The following is a 7,720-nucleotide window of genomic DNA, read 5'->3' as shown; positions in this document are numbered from 1 at the left end:
GAGGCTGTTATCTTCCTTTCTTGTTTATAAAAAAAATTATTTATTTTTGGCTGCACTGGGTCTGTTGCTGCACACAGGCTTTTCTCTAGTTGTGGTGCACGGGCTTCTCATTGCGGTGGCTTCTCTTGCTGCAGAGCACGGGCTCTAGGCGCGCGGCCTTCAGTAGTTGTGGCACGTGAGCTCAGTAGTTGTGGCTCGCAGGCTCTAGAGCGCAGGCTCAGTAGTTGTGGTGCACGGGCTTAGTTGCTCCGCGGCATGTGGGATCCTCCCAGACCAGGGATAGAACCCGTGTCCCCTGCATTGGCAGGCAGATTCTTAACCACTGAGCCACCAGGGAATCCCTATCTTCCTTTCTAATTAGACAAATAGTATAGGCCCAGTTGTTTAAAAATACCAAATAACATAGAAAAGGATAAAAATGAATGTAAAATTACCCAAATTTCTTTTTTTTTTAAATGACACAGGTTCATTTTTAAAAAATATTTATTTATTTAGGTTGTGCCAGGTCTTAGTTGTGGCATGTGGGCTTCTTAGTTGTGGCATGCATGTGGAATCTAGTTCCCTGACCAGGGATCGAACCCAGGCCCCCTGCATCAGGAGTGCGGAGTCTTACCCACTGGACCACCAGGGAAGTCCCCAAATTACCCAAATTTCTATCATCTAGAAAATAGTGCTGTTGACAGTTTAGAGCACATCCTTCCAAAATATTTTTCATGGTACAATACACATAACATAAAATTTATCATTTCAACCATTTTTAAGTACACCCAAATCATAGCTTTATAAGGTCTCCTGAATATCGGACTACTAGTGCAACTTCAGAAACCTCCATGGGCCAGTGGGGAAGATGTTTTGGGGTAAGGGCCCTTCTGACATTGCTCAAATGGAAACACAGATGCAGTCAGCCACTGTGTTTGGTAAGGTTGGTCCTGTTAAAAAATTAAAGCCAAGCATAACTCCATTTGGGTGTACGGAGGAAAGCAGGTCTGTCTCTTGACAGGGCTGCATGAGGAGAACTGAGGGACATGGTTTTGCTGAACTTCTACAAGAGAACAGTCTGAGACAAGGAGGACGAATGTGTCTGTGTTTATCCAACAGGAGCCTCAGTCTAAGTTGCTTCTCTCTGCCCTGGCCTCTGGGGTGATCAGGAGCTGGGAATTTTGGAGGACAAGAAGGGCCAGGACATGGCAGCAAGTCAGGTACAGATAACCAACCCTGGGGAATAACAGGCCCTTGGCAGGAAGGCGGCAGCCAGCAGACCAGGGAAGAGCAGCGTCAGCCTCCTCCACTAGCGTGGCCAGGCCAAAGCTTCCTTCCTCCAACCCTGCGGAGGGCAGGGGGCGGTGGGGGAGCCTCCAGTTCCCAACGATTTCAGAGGGTGGTTGGGCCGCTTTCAATCATGGAACCCCAGGCATTGTCTTAGCAGATACCATGTGTTGGCTTCAGAAGATCGCTGAACTTGAGGAGCTGAAACTACCTGGGCATGGCTACCCCCTCACCCCTGTGTGTTAACTGCACCCGCTTCCAGATCACGAGTGCTGGCTCTCTTTGTTGATCTCCCACCACATCTACTGTGTGCCCTCACTCAGCCTTTCACACCTTCATTCCTGTTTTTTCCCTCTGTGCACCCCAACTGAGCTGTAAGATTCCTGAGGGCGGCTACTGGGGCTTCAGGGGTCTTCATAGCCCCCTGTTTTTGCCCAGTTCAGTGCCCCACACAGAGCAGATGTTTAGGCAACATCCACATGGTGAGGCCTGTGTGAGAGGCCCTGGCAACAAGAGCAGTTGGGGTTCTGAAAGAGGCAGTTCTAAGGCCCTCCGGATGGTTTGGAAGGCATCCAGGAGGAGGTGAGGAATACCTAGGGTCTTGGAGGTAGCATACAGTTCAGCTAATGGAGACAGAGCAAGCAGAGGGGGCATTCTGATGGGAGGACCTGCCGGGGCAGTGATGGGGTTGGGGCCGAGCCCCGGGAAGTCTCTCATGCAGTGACTCCCAGAATGATATGCCCTTGCTTGCAGGCCTACACCTGTGTCTGCCAGGAGGCGAGGGTGAGATGCAGGGGCTCCAATTACAGTCATGACCCGGGATGGTCTCAGGGGTGCCCCCTTTTCCAAGAAGCTGACTTTTGAGGAATTTGCCTAGCCACAGAAATCGTGATGTGTTTGCACTGGCCTCAGCTGTTGATTAAACCTCCATCGGTGCAACTACCCACCCAGGAAGAACACTCTCTTCCTCACAGTGTGTCCCCTGCTCCTGTTTTTCATGTTTATGGGCATCAGGTGGTTTGCAGAGGGATCCACACCCAGACTGCGCACCCAATGAGGTCAACCGACAAAACGACAGCCGCCACCCTGCGGCCCCTCGTTCTGGGAGCTGCAGGATTGGGTCACCATCACCCCGGGCACGCCCCCTCCCTCCCGCCTTTACCCACCCCCAGTGCTTCTCTTCTGTCCCTGCTCCAGCCTCACGCCTGCCCAAACTGTTGTTTATCAACACAGACCAGAACATTCCGCTGCCAGCAGAAACACACATGGCGATGGCGCTGCCATCCCACACCCTGCTGTCAACACACTCCCACGCGCTGTTGGCTGCTGTCAAAGCTGTGCTCACATACACATTCTCACCCCCTCCTGCCAACACAGCTGTTCCCCGCTGCTTGGAATCAGGCCCTCTGTCTCGCACACGTGTTCTCTCTGGGTTTTTCTCATGTGTACTCATAGCAGAGACTCACACTTGTGGACCAGGCCAGCACACACTCTGCCCTCTGACCTGGGCTGTCAATCTCATCACTTGCAGCTGTGTGACCTTGGGCAATGGACTTAACCTCGCTGGACATCAGACACCTCATCTGTAGAATGGGGATAATAATTACCTTATAGGCCTTTTCCCATAGGCTCAGGGGGTTGGGCGAGAGCACAGGCAACCAGGAAGTGCTCAGTCAGTGGGAGCTCTGATGGTGGTGATGATGAGCTCTGTGTGTCTTCTCTGGAATCTGGCCATTGGTTTTCCTTTCCCACGTCCGGCTGCTGGCCTCACCTTACGTTCACACCTTCCTGGCCACGTGACCTTGAGTGAGGCACATCACCTGTCCACTTCTCATGTCCTCGCTGGTGAAATGGGTTTAACGACTGCCTGGCCTGCCGTGAGGAGCACGGGGAACAGGTAACCATCGTGCTTTCGAAGCCCATCAATGTGGTCACAGCGGCAGGGTGCTGTGGAAGAAAGGGATTTGAACGGGGCGACAGCCAAACCTGGGCTTTTTAGCCACTTTCCACCTCCTCTCATCTCCTCAGTTAACCCTCAAGCTGGAGTCAGTGTTGCCATTTGGGCTCTACGGTGGGGCTGCAGTCCACCCAAGAGGCCGCCGTGGGGGCCTCGTTAAGCCTCCCGTCTCCCCCCACCACTCCTTCCATCAGGCACAGCTGCTCTTCCCAGCAGGCCCAGTCTGCCGCGCCGAGCCCTCCAGCTTACTCATCTTCTCCTGCTCTCTTGCTTGCCCCCGGAGGCTGAGGGCCTCCGGCCCTCTCCCTGTGTTCCCCTCCACCCTGTTGTCTTCTCCAGGACCCTTTCTGTCTTGTCTCTTCACCCCTGTCTTTCCTTCTCCTTGGCCAGCGAACCTGCTCTAGCCTCTCTATTCTGGGAAACAGAGAGGTGTTTTTTCAGAGGGATATAGAAAACAAATGTGATTAGAGAACCGAGGCAGACCTGGGCTGAGCAGGCGGGTGTGTGTTACGGAGAAGCAGGCTCTGTAGTGGGTGGAGCATCAAGTCAGGCCCTGTGGGTGAGCTGGGCTTCGCCCCATGCTGTAGCAACGGACCTTCCTGCCCCTTGATGGAAACAGGTGAAACTGCTGGACAGCAGATCCTGGCCTGGTCCATGCTCAGAGGTTATGGCTTCTCCCTTTGACTCTGAAAGAGTCTCAAGCTCCGGCTGCCACTGGGAGGCCACTGGAGATCTGTTGGCTCAGGGGAACCATGGTAACGGGGCTGCCTCTATCCTTCGGGCACTGGAAAGAGCACAAATGGAAACCTATGTACCACATGTCTAGCTATCCAAAATGTACAAGTCAAGCTAAGAAGCTGTCAAATAAAATGTTTTATTTTCCTACCTCCATATATAAACCTTCAGAATGACCTGGAAAGTCAAGTTTGAACTTAGAATTCTTGGACTCTTCAGAGTCCCTCGCCAAGAACACAGGGACATGAGAGAGCTGGGTTGGTGTGTGACAGCGTGTGCAATGGGGGCTCTAGGGCAGTTGGCTGATTTGGCGTAAACATAAACTATGTTTCAATCTGATCAGGACCTTATGCTTTTAATTTCCTCCTAGGCTAGTGCAGCCAAAAGAGCTAGAAGGCAGTAGGCACAGTGGTTATGAGCTTCATTCAAATCCCAGGGCTGCCAAAATCAAGCACTTAATCTTTTTGAGGCTCAATTTCCCCATCTGTAAAATGGGACTAATGATACCTCCCTGATAAAGTTACTGTGATTATTAAGAGAGATAATCCTTGTAAAGCCCTTAGCATGGTCCTGGAACACAGTAATTGCTCAATAAGCTGTGAGCTATTATTACTATTATAATTTCTCCACACGGGCAATGATAGCATCAGAGCAGGAAGTCATCTGCCTGTCTCTTCACTGCATACATGATGAAACAGCTCACTCAGCTAAGCAGAAGCAGATATGGAACTTGGGCTTCCAACTTTCCCACAGTCTTGGGTTTTTCCCTAGCTAAAAATAAAAAATAAAAAATGGCGGCCCAATAATGTGAATACCCTTAATTCACTGAACTGCACACTTTTAAAATGGTTAATACAGCAAATTTTATGGCGTGTTCATTTTGCCACTGCATTGGTTGGTTAGGGCTGCCATAACAGCCTACCACAAATTACCACAAACTGGGTGGCCAATTACAGAAATGTATTGTCTCACAGTTCTGGAGGCTACAAGTCTAAAGGTATCAATAGCATTGATTCCCTCTGAAGGCTGTGAAGAAGAATCTATTCCATGCCTTACTCCTAGCTTCTGATGGTTTGCTGGCAATCTTTGGCTTTCCTTGGCTTGTAGAAGCAGCACTCCAATCTCTGCCTTTATCTTCACATGGTGTTCTTCCTGTGTATATGTGGCTCTCTCCGTGGGCCCAAATTTCCCCTTTTTATAAGGACACCAGTCAGATTGGATAGAGTCCACCCTATTGACCTCATCTCAACTAAAGACATCTGCAATTACCTTATTCTTGAATAAGGTCACATTCTGAGGTACTAAGGGTTAAGACTTCAACACAGGAGTTTTGTGGGGGACACAGTTCAGCCCACGACAACCACAATGAGAAAGTGCAGCTACCTTGTACTCAATACCAGATTATAGGCAGGGGAAAAACACCTTTGGTGACATATCAGGGCTATGCTCATAGTAAGTCTTCAAGATGTGCCTCTTGAGGGACTTCCCTGGCAGCGTACTGGATAAGACTCCACACTCCCAGTGCAGGGAGCCCCGGGGTCCATCCCTGGTCAGGGAACTAGATCCCGCATGCATGCCGCAGCTAGGAGCCCATGTGCCACAACTAACACTCAGCACAACCAAATAGATAAAAAAAAAAAAAAAAAAAAAAAAGATGTGTTTCTTGACGTGTGTTAAATCTGATGCCAATAAGCTAAAAGGGCTGGACTCTCCCATTTTCCAAAATGAGTCCTCCTCTGGCCATGAACTAAAAGGATTTTTAACGACCAGTACTGTTTCCAGACAAGTACTTAATAAACTCTTTAAAAATAATTGGTTCTCTTTGGTTGGCTCAACTCTGCAATCCTGGACACCATCTTGTTTTTACTACTTCCATCCTCAGAGAAGAGGTGAAAGTCAGCTAGAGCAGGCTGAATTCTGTATTGTCTTGTTTTGCTGTGAATAGCTTATTTTATTTAAATGTTTCCCTTTTTTTATGGAGAAATTCTTCAAACAAATAGAAAAGTTGCAACAATGGCACAATAAACACCTACATACCCTCCACCTAGATGCAATGATTGTTAACCCTTTTGCCACATTTGCTTTATCTGTATCAAGTTTTTTTGGTGAACCACTTGAAAAGAAGTTGCTGGCATCATGATGTTTCAGCTCCAAATATTTCAGCATGAATTTCCTAGGAATAAGCTGTTCTATATAATCACACGGTGATTCTCACATCTGAGAAAACCAGTTGTTCCATAATATCATCTCATATCCAGTCGGTACTCTAATTTGACCAGGCTGATTTTTCAAAAATTCTGAATCTAATGAATTCCAAATCTGTGAGGCTTAGGGTCTTGACAGTATGACCTGTGTAATGGGAAATTTTGGAGCTGAAAATTAACTTAACATCTAGAATCCTTCAGGCCCCACACATTAATGTTTCTTTTTCTCGTTTCCTTTGGCTAGCAAGCTAGCTCTACGAAAGCTCAAATGCATGCTTGGGGTGGGGCACTCCTGGAATTCCTTCTATTCTAAGACAGTGGCCTTTTGAGGAGTACCTGCAGGAAGACCTGTTTGGTCTGGGGACCTGCTACACTTGCCTGGGACCTCCCTGGGGGGCGTCGCCAAAGGGAGCTGGGTGGGGAGGGTAGCGCGACCCGACCTTGACCAGGGTGGAGACTCCCAGACTGAGCACCGCCTCCTCCACTGCTGGCCGGGTGCTAGTCTGGAGTGGTTGCCAGTGCTGCCATTGTCACAGGCTCTTTCTGGGGAGTTCCAGATGGCGGCCCAGAGGGTCATCCTGGCCTCCCAAAAGGCTGCCGCAAAGCAACACTGAGAGAAGAAAAAGAGGAAAATTCTGCAGTGAACTTCCCTGAGTTTGGGGGGCACGGTCTTCTTTCTTTCCCTTCTCTGCAAATCCAGGGCTCAGGATTAAGCCTTCAGTTTTAAAGCCTGCTTCATAACTAGGAACAGCATTAATCCATAGAACCGTGCAAATAAAAAGGGGGGTCAACAAAGATGGAGGGTGTGGGGGGAATATCTGGTTTGTGATTCAGAACTGCCTTCTCCTCCAGCCCCCAGGCTTGCTCCAGCTTGCCTGCAAGTTCCAGCCAATGTATTTCGGGATGGGATGGGAGCCAGGGGTCAGATAAAGTTCCAACATATTTTGCAGCAGGCCTGACACTTTGCCCAGTGCTCTGGGCCCGTGAAAGCTGCCAGGATGGTGTGTTGGGAAAGCTAGGCCAGATGGAGCTGGTTTAAATGGGTTTGAGGGAGCAGGCAGTTGACTAACCGGACAACTCAGCAACACCCAGCACGGTAACACCACCGAACCAACGTGGCTGCCTGGGCCACTGAAGGGCCTGCACGCCGTTCCCAGGAAGTCACTAGCAGCCACCACGCTAATCCCCACCCCCGCCCGCCGCATCTCCGGGACCAAGATCTGTACTCCCATCTTGTTATCTTTAGTAAAACAAGTAAACGCTTAACACACCAAGCACCTGACATGCATTATCTAATTTAATCCTCACAACAGCTCAGTGAACTAGGTACTGTTATTACCCCAGCCAGACAGATAACAGCAAACACATGTAGATAACAGATACACCTACGTGTATGAGGCCCACTTCTAAACACTTGCCATGTGTTACCTAGTTTACTAGGGAAACCGAGGCACAGGGGGGCAAAGCCAGTCGTCCGGGGTCACACGGCTGGCTGGTAGGTGTGGACCTGAAACCACTGGAAACTAGGTGACTCCAGATGGAGGGTCCACCCCTCACC

At 49.7% G+C, this 7,720-nt stretch overlaps 1 long non-coding RNA gene and 1 other non-coding gene across 2 annotated transcripts in view; both read right to left on the bottom strand.

Annotated features, from left to right (window-relative positions):
* Positions 1 to 5,567, bottom strand: part of LOC114484572 (uncharacterized) — a 12,568-nt gene extending 7,001 nt beyond the window's left edge. Inside the window, exons 1-2 of the long non-coding RNA XR_003677647.2 lie at positions 3,707 to 5,567; positions 2,874 to 3,213 (exon numbers count right to left, since the gene is read on the bottom strand). This is a non-coding gene — a long non-coding RNA (uncharacterized lncRNA). The remainder of the gene's footprint in view (positions 1 to 2,873; positions 3,214 to 3,706) is intronic.
* TRNAR-CCU (transfer RNA arginine (anticodon CCU)) lies at positions 559 to 631 on the bottom strand. The gene has a single exon. It is a non-coding gene; the product is annotated as a tRNA-Arg (tRNA).
* Positions 5,568 to 7,720: the final 2,153 nt, after the last annotated feature.

Source organism: Physeter macrocephalus, chromosome 20, assembly GCF_002837175.3.
Source record: "Physeter macrocephalus isolate SW-GA chromosome 20, ASM283717v5, whole genome shotgun sequence".
NCBI lineage: Eukaryota > Metazoa > Chordata > Mammalia > Artiodactyla > Physeteridae > Physeter > Physeter macrocephalus.
Note: the sequence above shows the minus strand (reverse complement) of the source record. Positions and strands in the feature narration are given on the sequence as shown.